The sequence below is a fragment of the Caretta caretta genome, chromosome 5 (assembly GCF_965140235.1).
Source record: "Caretta caretta isolate rCarCar2 chromosome 5, rCarCar1.hap1, whole genome shotgun sequence".
NCBI lineage: Eukaryota > Metazoa > Chordata > Testudines > Cheloniidae > Caretta > Caretta caretta.
Genome location: NC_134210.1, coordinates 49701983 through 49709491, shown reverse-complemented (window position 1 = coordinate 49709491; position 7509 = coordinate 49701983). Strand labels below are relative to the sequence as shown.

General features: G+C 45.0%; 1 protein-coding gene across 8 annotated transcripts in view; it reads left to right on the top strand.

The window, feature by feature from the left end:
- Positions 1-6924: 6924 nt before the first annotated feature.
- ARHGEF28 (Rho guanine nucleotide exchange factor 28) overlaps positions 6925-7509 on the top strand; it is a 197951-nt gene continuing 197366 nt past the window's right edge. For 4 of the 8 annotated variants that reach the window (XR_007356563.2, XM_048849305.2, XM_048849303.2 and 1 more), the window contains exon 1: positions 6927-7106. The gene's annotated coding sequence lies outside the window, so the exon portion shown is untranslated. Of the gene's footprint in view, positions 7107-7509 lie in introns of all 8 variants that reach the window. The other 4 variants (XM_048849306.2, XM_048849301.2, XM_075128538.1 and 1 more) reach the window with 4 other exon arrangements.

Below are 7509 nucleotides of genomic sequence, written 5' to 3'. Positions count from 1 at the left end.
GCTGCAAATGGTAGAGAACCACTTCTGCGCCCAAGAAACGAGCACTGGCTGGTGGGATAACATCATAGTGCAGCTATGGGATGATGAGCAGTGGCTGCAGAACTTTCAGATGCACAAGGTCACGTTCCTGGATTTGTGTGCTGAGCTTGCCGGCCCTCCAGCACAGGGACATGAGAATGAGAGCTGCACTGACAAGAAGTGAGCGGTGATCACACTGCAGAAACTTGCAATGCTGGATTGCTACTGATCAGTGGGAAGTCATTTTGGTGTTGGAAAATCCACTGTCGGAGTCATTTGTCATGTAAACATGCAGGACCATTAGTTCTCTGCTGCTACACAGGACCGTGACTCTCAGCCATTTGTGGGACATAGTGCATGGATTTGGGGTTTCTGAATAGCAGTGGAGTAATAGATGGCATGCATGTCCCTAATTGGGCACCAGACCACCTTGACACAGAGTACATCAACAGCAAGGGCTATTTTGATATGGTTATGCAAGTGTTGGTGAATCACTGGGGATGCTTTACTGATATCAGTGTTAGATGGTAAGAAAGGTGTATGAAGCCTTCATCTTTAAGAACACAGGATTGTTCAGAAAGCTACAAGGAGGGACATTCTTTCCCAAGTGGTGGATTACCAGTGGCGATGTTGAAATGCCAATAGTGAACCTAGGGGGACCCGGCCTACCCCTTACTACCCTGGCTCATGAAGCCATACACCTGCCAGGAAAGACTTAAATACTGGCTCAGCAGGTGCAGACAGTTCAATAAGCTTTTGGCAGATTGAAGGGATGCAGGCATTGTTTACTCACAAGAATGGAACTCAGTGAGAAAAATATCCCAATGGTTATTGTTGCTTGCTGTGTCCTGCATAATATCTGTGAAGCAAATGGTGAAAAGCTGCTGCCAAGCTGCAGAATGAAGGTGGAGTGGCTGTCTGCTGAGTTTGATCAGCCTGATGCAAGTGCTATTATCTGAAGAGCTCAGCACAGAGCTATACGGCTCATGGAGGCTCTAAAAGAGTACTTTAAGAGAGCCACAGTAATGCATTGTGGTGTACTATGCTCTACCAGGCTTTGCAGTTTGGGGGCCTGTTAGGAATTGCGTGGTACTTGGTGTACCTCTATGAATATAAAACTGACAATGCATCTATTCATTTTGTGGTGTTTGCTGTACATTTATAATTATTACAGAGTGTCACTGATCCTATGAGTTGTATCAAAGTATAAAATCGCAAGTAAGTTGGTGCTTTCAATACCACCAGACAGTCTGCAGCATATGTTGGGAACTTATAAAAATGACTTTGTTTTCCAAACAATAGAGTTCTATTGAGTAACAAAAACATTTTAAAAAATTCTGTGCAAGTTAAAAGCAAAGATATTAAAACTTTAATTTATGGAACAGAGCTAAAGAAGGGGAAGGAACATTCATGTCCATTTTAGCTACACGTGCATCAACTGTGGCTTCTCAGGTCAGTGTATATGAAGTTGTGATTGTCCTTAATATCTCCCTGGTGTGGAGTGGTAGGAGCAGGGATGCGTCCCCTGATGCCACATGGAAAGTTGAGGGAGGTGCTAGCCTGGAGCTCTCCAAGGGCTGCAAAGGGAGGTGAGTTCAGGACTGTTGAACTTGCAGGTCCACAACAGTCTGAAGTATCTGTGTTTTCTGCAGAAGGAAACCCCATTATGTCCTGGTACGTTATGTCCCTCTCCAACTCCTGGGCCTTTCTCCTGTCCGCTCTTTCCTTCTACATACAGTCTGCATTATTCATCCTTCAGGCCTTCTGTTCACAGCCTGATGCATCACTGGCTTGCAGGATCTCACTGAACATGTTATCCGGAGTCCTCTTTCTCTTTATCTGGCTTGGGCGTTCCATGGGTGTGGAGCGGGAACCCCTCAAAGCTGCACTGGCAGCTGCTACAGATAAAACACAGAGGTACCATTGTTAGTATAATCTCCCTTCTCTTGCTCCCCCAAAGTTTTAAACAAGACATGCTGATTGGCGCTTCTCCTTCAGAGTGCTTTTTGCATGGTGTCACTCACAGCACCAGCCATGGTGAGTATGGCCTTCCAGAAGGGAGGGAATTGTTCAATTGCATGAAGCTATGAGTATAGAGAACTGGTACCCAATACTGGCACCATTTTCAACAGGCAGAGGTGATTTTAGCTGATATTTCACTCCTGAGTTTGCAGCTTGGCACTGGATCATCTGTTGTTCTCTTTGGCCTTCTGATATGCCTGATGCAGTACCTTTGGTCTCACAGCTGTGGAGAGAGAGCTCAAAAACTGAAGGCAAAGCAAAAGATACAGTAATTATTTTTCAAATGTAATGCTTCTAAAGCCAATCTTCTGACTTTTTTTTTCTACTGTGAGAATTAAATGCTTGGTTCACAAATTGTAGGCCCATTGATTTCACTGGGACTGCTAACAAGAATAAAGTTATGCAAGTGCTCAAGTGTTTGTTGGATCAGGGCTTAAGTGACACTTCTCTCTAATTCAGTTATGAACCAATGTCCCAGCCTAATGCTAGAGGCCACTGTACTGTTGGAGATGAGATGTAAATGAAAGATCCTGAGCACTTATTTTCAAGAAAGTTTCCATAGCACTTTTTGCAAAGGGAGTGGGGAAGGGAAAAGAGATCTTCATTTGTATAAGTAATTCTTCACTTGCTTCATAAATTTTAATGAAGTGTGCAGGTGCCAGATGGATTGCTTGCAGATGAGAGGTGGCTGGATTTCAATGGTGGTGAAACAATCCCTCTGTATGCTGTCTTTAAAGCACATTGGGATTGGTTTGGATGAAAGGTCCTATATAAATAAGTTGTTCTAGTAAAGATTTTGCTGCAAGTCATCATCCGATTGTCTTGTTCCTCCATGGATCTGACTCTTATGTTCTTTTCACTCTGAATTTACACCATAATTTATTCTCTTTTTCCAGCTCTGACATCTAAAAGACCTGTATGCAAGATTACATCCTGGTCCCACTGAAGTTAATGGGACCTCACTGTACCCTGGATTTGGCCCAGAGAGCACAGGAGGTGACAAGCTTGGTGTTAAGCTACAAAGAATGGAGGAATGAATGATGATCAGCAAATTCTGAATGCAGGTTTATTTTTCCTTGTGGAGGGCAAGGTTCCTGGTCTTGCAAATGGTGAGTACATCACCTTGTTCTGATCTCCTTCAGAAATCCAATTCATGTGGGGCAGGGCTGCCTCTCTGAGCTGTATTTTTGTTGCAGCAGGGTGATAGGTCTGCTTCTTTAAATGGGATGGCAAAACTATTTATTTTTAAATAAAAGAAAATGATGGGCACGTAAGCCAATAATTACATTGAGGGCATCCTGTGCAAATAAATGAGAAGCTTGAGTCTTCCATTATATAATTTGAGTCTGGTAATGACCTCATGTTCTTAGCAAGGAGCCTCCAGTGTATTAACGTTCTTGGCCACAACTTTTCTATAAATTAATTTAATGTGTGATGTGTAGCTCTGGCTTTTAACACTGAGACAATTTTGGACCTAATTCTGTAGCTGCTCTCTATGCAGAATGTTTTGTTTTATTTATTTTGTGCATGCAGACAACTTACCAAGTGCTGTACTAAATGCAGACATCCTTGCTGCAAGGGGCTGGCAGTCTGAAAGGCACACAAAGATCAGACACAATAGATTGGAATCCTTTGAGCCTGGTAGTACATACGCTGCTTTTCAGTCAGTGGGTTAATATTGTGAACCTTGCAGAAGTGGGGTTTCAGGAGAGATCGGAATGAAGAGAGTGGGCACTTGGCACACTGGGATAGGGAGAGCACTGTAGGCACGGGAGAAAGAAATATTGCATATGCAGCAGGTTTATAGTGATTTCCCAGGCAAGGAACCAAAGGAAGACAATTGCTTTCCAGATAATTTTTATTTTTTAATTCCAAGGGAGGCTCCCACAGAGCACAGTAACAAACCTCTAGCAAAGTGAACTTGTTACATTAGCATCTGTGCGTAGTGTTGGAATAACAGAACCTGTGAAAGAAACATAAAAATATAAATAAATGCCTGGTAAGGAACCACTTTCCCAGTTCTGCATACCTTTAGTCCAAGGTACACTATAAATTATACCCTTTGGGCTGATTGGTTACTACAGACTAATGCCCTCATAGGCTTCACGTGATTTTGGTGATGCCTGTGTAGATGGGACCAAACCATGTCTTAACTTTCTTACCAAACTGTGCTATAACCCAGTAATATCTGCATTAAGTGGCCACTCTAATATATTAATTTTCACAGTGTAGAAGGCAACAAATTTATCTGGGCGTAAGCTTTCGTGAGCTACAGCTCAAAGCTTGTGCTCAAATAAATTTGTTAGTCTCTAAGGTGCCACAAGTCCTCCTTTTCTTTTTGCGAATACAGACTAACATGGCTGCTACTCTGGAACAGTGTAGAGGGTGCCTTTGGCCTACTGCCAGGTCAGCCACTTTGCGGAAAAGTCAACAATCAAGTCTGAGGGAAGGCTGGGAGACACTATGAGGATTTTCTCCTTGTCAGATAGAGGCAATCACAAAACATAATACAAGCAGTTTGAATGGGAGGTGAGCAATACTAGGGATAGGCTCAACAGAATCTATGGAAGATTCTGTAGGGAGTACTTCCATCATGATGGAAGAGGTTGTGCATTCATCAGGACCAGTTTTCCAGCAAATCAGGTTAAGACGTATGAAGTAAGACACTAAAACTCAGGATAACCATAGTAACCTTTTAAAATATGTTACAAAATGCAAATTTGTGTTAAATGTTTGATTATTTTAATAAAACAGCCGATCCAATATCATTTTAAAAAATAGGTAGGAAATCAAGAACAAAAAATTCGGCCAATTTGGTCAAGAGGACAATAGGTTATTTATCATTTTATTATCTATTAAAATTGTAAACATTAATAACTGATTTAAGACATCCCTTATTCTGCCTATTCAATGACACTGCAGTGGACCATTTCATTTGGGGATGAGACTAAAAAAAAACAACACAGGGAAAACTGTTAATGGTGGGCATGTAAGTGACTATTTTCTTTGAAGTTCTAACAAGCAGCTGCATAATGTAGTACAACAGAGATTGAGATTTTGTTGCCCATAAGGGCAGGTTGCCAGGGTTAGTAGGTGACTGTTAACAAAAGTTTCACTATAGTTGCACCTCTTGTATCATATTAGGAAAATGCCACAGACATTGACCAGTTTATACCTAAATAGATAATTTATCACATTAGCAGTACAAAGGGCATATATATACCGTACATTCAGGATGGTATGGAAAGCAAAATCTAATGTGATCCTTTAGAATGAAAGTACTATTATGTAAAAGACTATTGCATTATCTGGACTCTAGGGTATATTTTGCAAAGCCACTGTGTGGCTTTGAGTTAGTCAAGAAATCTTTTTGTATCTGTTGCCTTGTCTGTGAAGCAGGGATAAGAATATTTCTACACCTCACTGGGGCTGAGGGGCATAAGGGTTAATGTTTGTGTAGTGCTCTCTGTATAATAGAACACAAACCAGGCAATGATTAGTAATAGTGTGGCAAATCTATGGCATTCGAAGAATGAACATTTCTCACTATGCACTCTAGCTGCTCAAAAGGTGATGGCGGAGTGCAGGATTTAGAACTTTGATCCCAAAGCACAGCCGCCTACAAATTGAGTAAAAGGAAAGAAACGCTGCTAGATATATACAGACTATGGCATACAGTTCATCCCTCATGCCTTATGAATCCATGCAGTAGAGGGCAGTGGTACCGTCCTAGAGCATGAATTACAAGCACAGCCATACTAGAGAGACAAGGTGGGTGAGGTAATATCTTTTATTGGACCAATGTCGGTTGGTGAGAGAGACAAGCCTTTGAAATAAAAGATATTACCTCACCCACCTTGTCTCTCTAGTATCCTGGGGCCAACATGGCTACAGTAACACTGCATACAAACATAGCAATAGTTTTTTTAAAAAACATTAACATAGCAAAAGATGATATATAAGTTATTTTAGGATTAATAGGGCTTCCTTAGAGTTCGATGAAGGACATTGCGCATCATTGAGCTTTGTCTCTCTGGGTTGATGGAATAAAAGTTGTAACATTTCAGAGCAGAGACTGTGGCCCAGACCTCAAAGGTATTTAGGCACAAAACTCCCATAGAAATTGGTGGGATTTAGGTGCCTAAATACCTTTTGAGGAGCTGAGTCTGTCTGACTATGCATTTACAACAGTGTCTGTAACAATGTGGCTTTTGTGTGCTACCACAGTACAACTGGAGCTAACCCTCCTTAACACAGTTCCTGACTTCCAAGAAGGGAAAATGCGATGGTGCTGCTCCCTGTAACCTTATTGCTCATCTCGTGATAGTTGATGGTTTTTCTTAAAGCCCCAGCTTCTGGAGGCTGGTGATTCCCTGAGGCCCTCCAAAGCGCGGGTGTGAGGGGGGAAAAGGAACCTTTGAAAATGATCGCAAACCAGAAGGTCCATTCAAAAGCATCTGGTGGTCTGGATTTGGCCCATGGTCCACCTAGTGCCTACCCCTATGCTAAGGGACGATTCAAGGTGAACTGGCCTATTAACACCATAGGACAAAAAAGGGGCTTAGTGGCTTTTATATATATAGTTTGGGGCCCTTTTCAATAAAGAAAGAAAGAAAGATAAAATCCCAGGATGCCTGGCAGCCTGACTCAAGAGTTTTAAACGTTTGGGGCCTGCCATGCCCCGCGGAGGGGTGCTATAGAGGCAGCCGGCCCCTTTCCCGACGTCTCTGTCCCCCTAGCTGGGCAGCGACCAAAGCTCCCCAGGAACTGGCAACAGGGCCAGCGCGTCTCGGGCGCCGGAGAGGACTGAGCGCGTCCCTCCCCCCGCTCAGGCGCGGGGGAAAGGCGGCGGCGCTCACACGCAGCTGCAGGTCCGCTGGGCTGTGCAGCGCCGGGCTCCTCCCCTCGGCAGCGGAGCCCGGCGGGCGCCGGTCTCTGGGCAGTGTAGGGCGCCTTCTCCATCAGCAGGTCTCCAGCCCGGCTTCCCGCCTCTCCTGCAAAGACCGGCCCGCCTGAGGCGGGGGCAGCCCGGCCGCCCAGAGCGGGGCTGAGCCTCCCTGCCGCAGGTAAAGGTTGCAGCCTGGCGTTTGCGCGGTGCTGGGGGTCTGAGTGTCCAGCTGTGGCCCTCGGTCAGGTGCCTTCGCCCGAGGCGGCTGGTCTCGCCTCTGCTGCGGGTTCGCGTCCCAGGGTTGGTCAGTGCCCCCGAGCAGCTGCGCTGCTGCATTGCGGGGCGAAGGGCTGGGGCGAGCCGCCCCTTGGGCAGTGTGACATGCAGGGTGCGGGGGGGGCAGCGCTGATCGCCACTAGTACTGGGGTCCTTGGAGGGAGTGGGAGGCTAAGGATGTGTTTGCCGGGGAAATCGCACACCCGAGGGAGGGTCTGCTGCTGCTGAGCCCATCACCTCCCTTCCAAGGGCGGGTCCTGCTAGGGAGAGCTCAGGGGCCAGGTGTCTGTCCTAGGCTCTCTGTT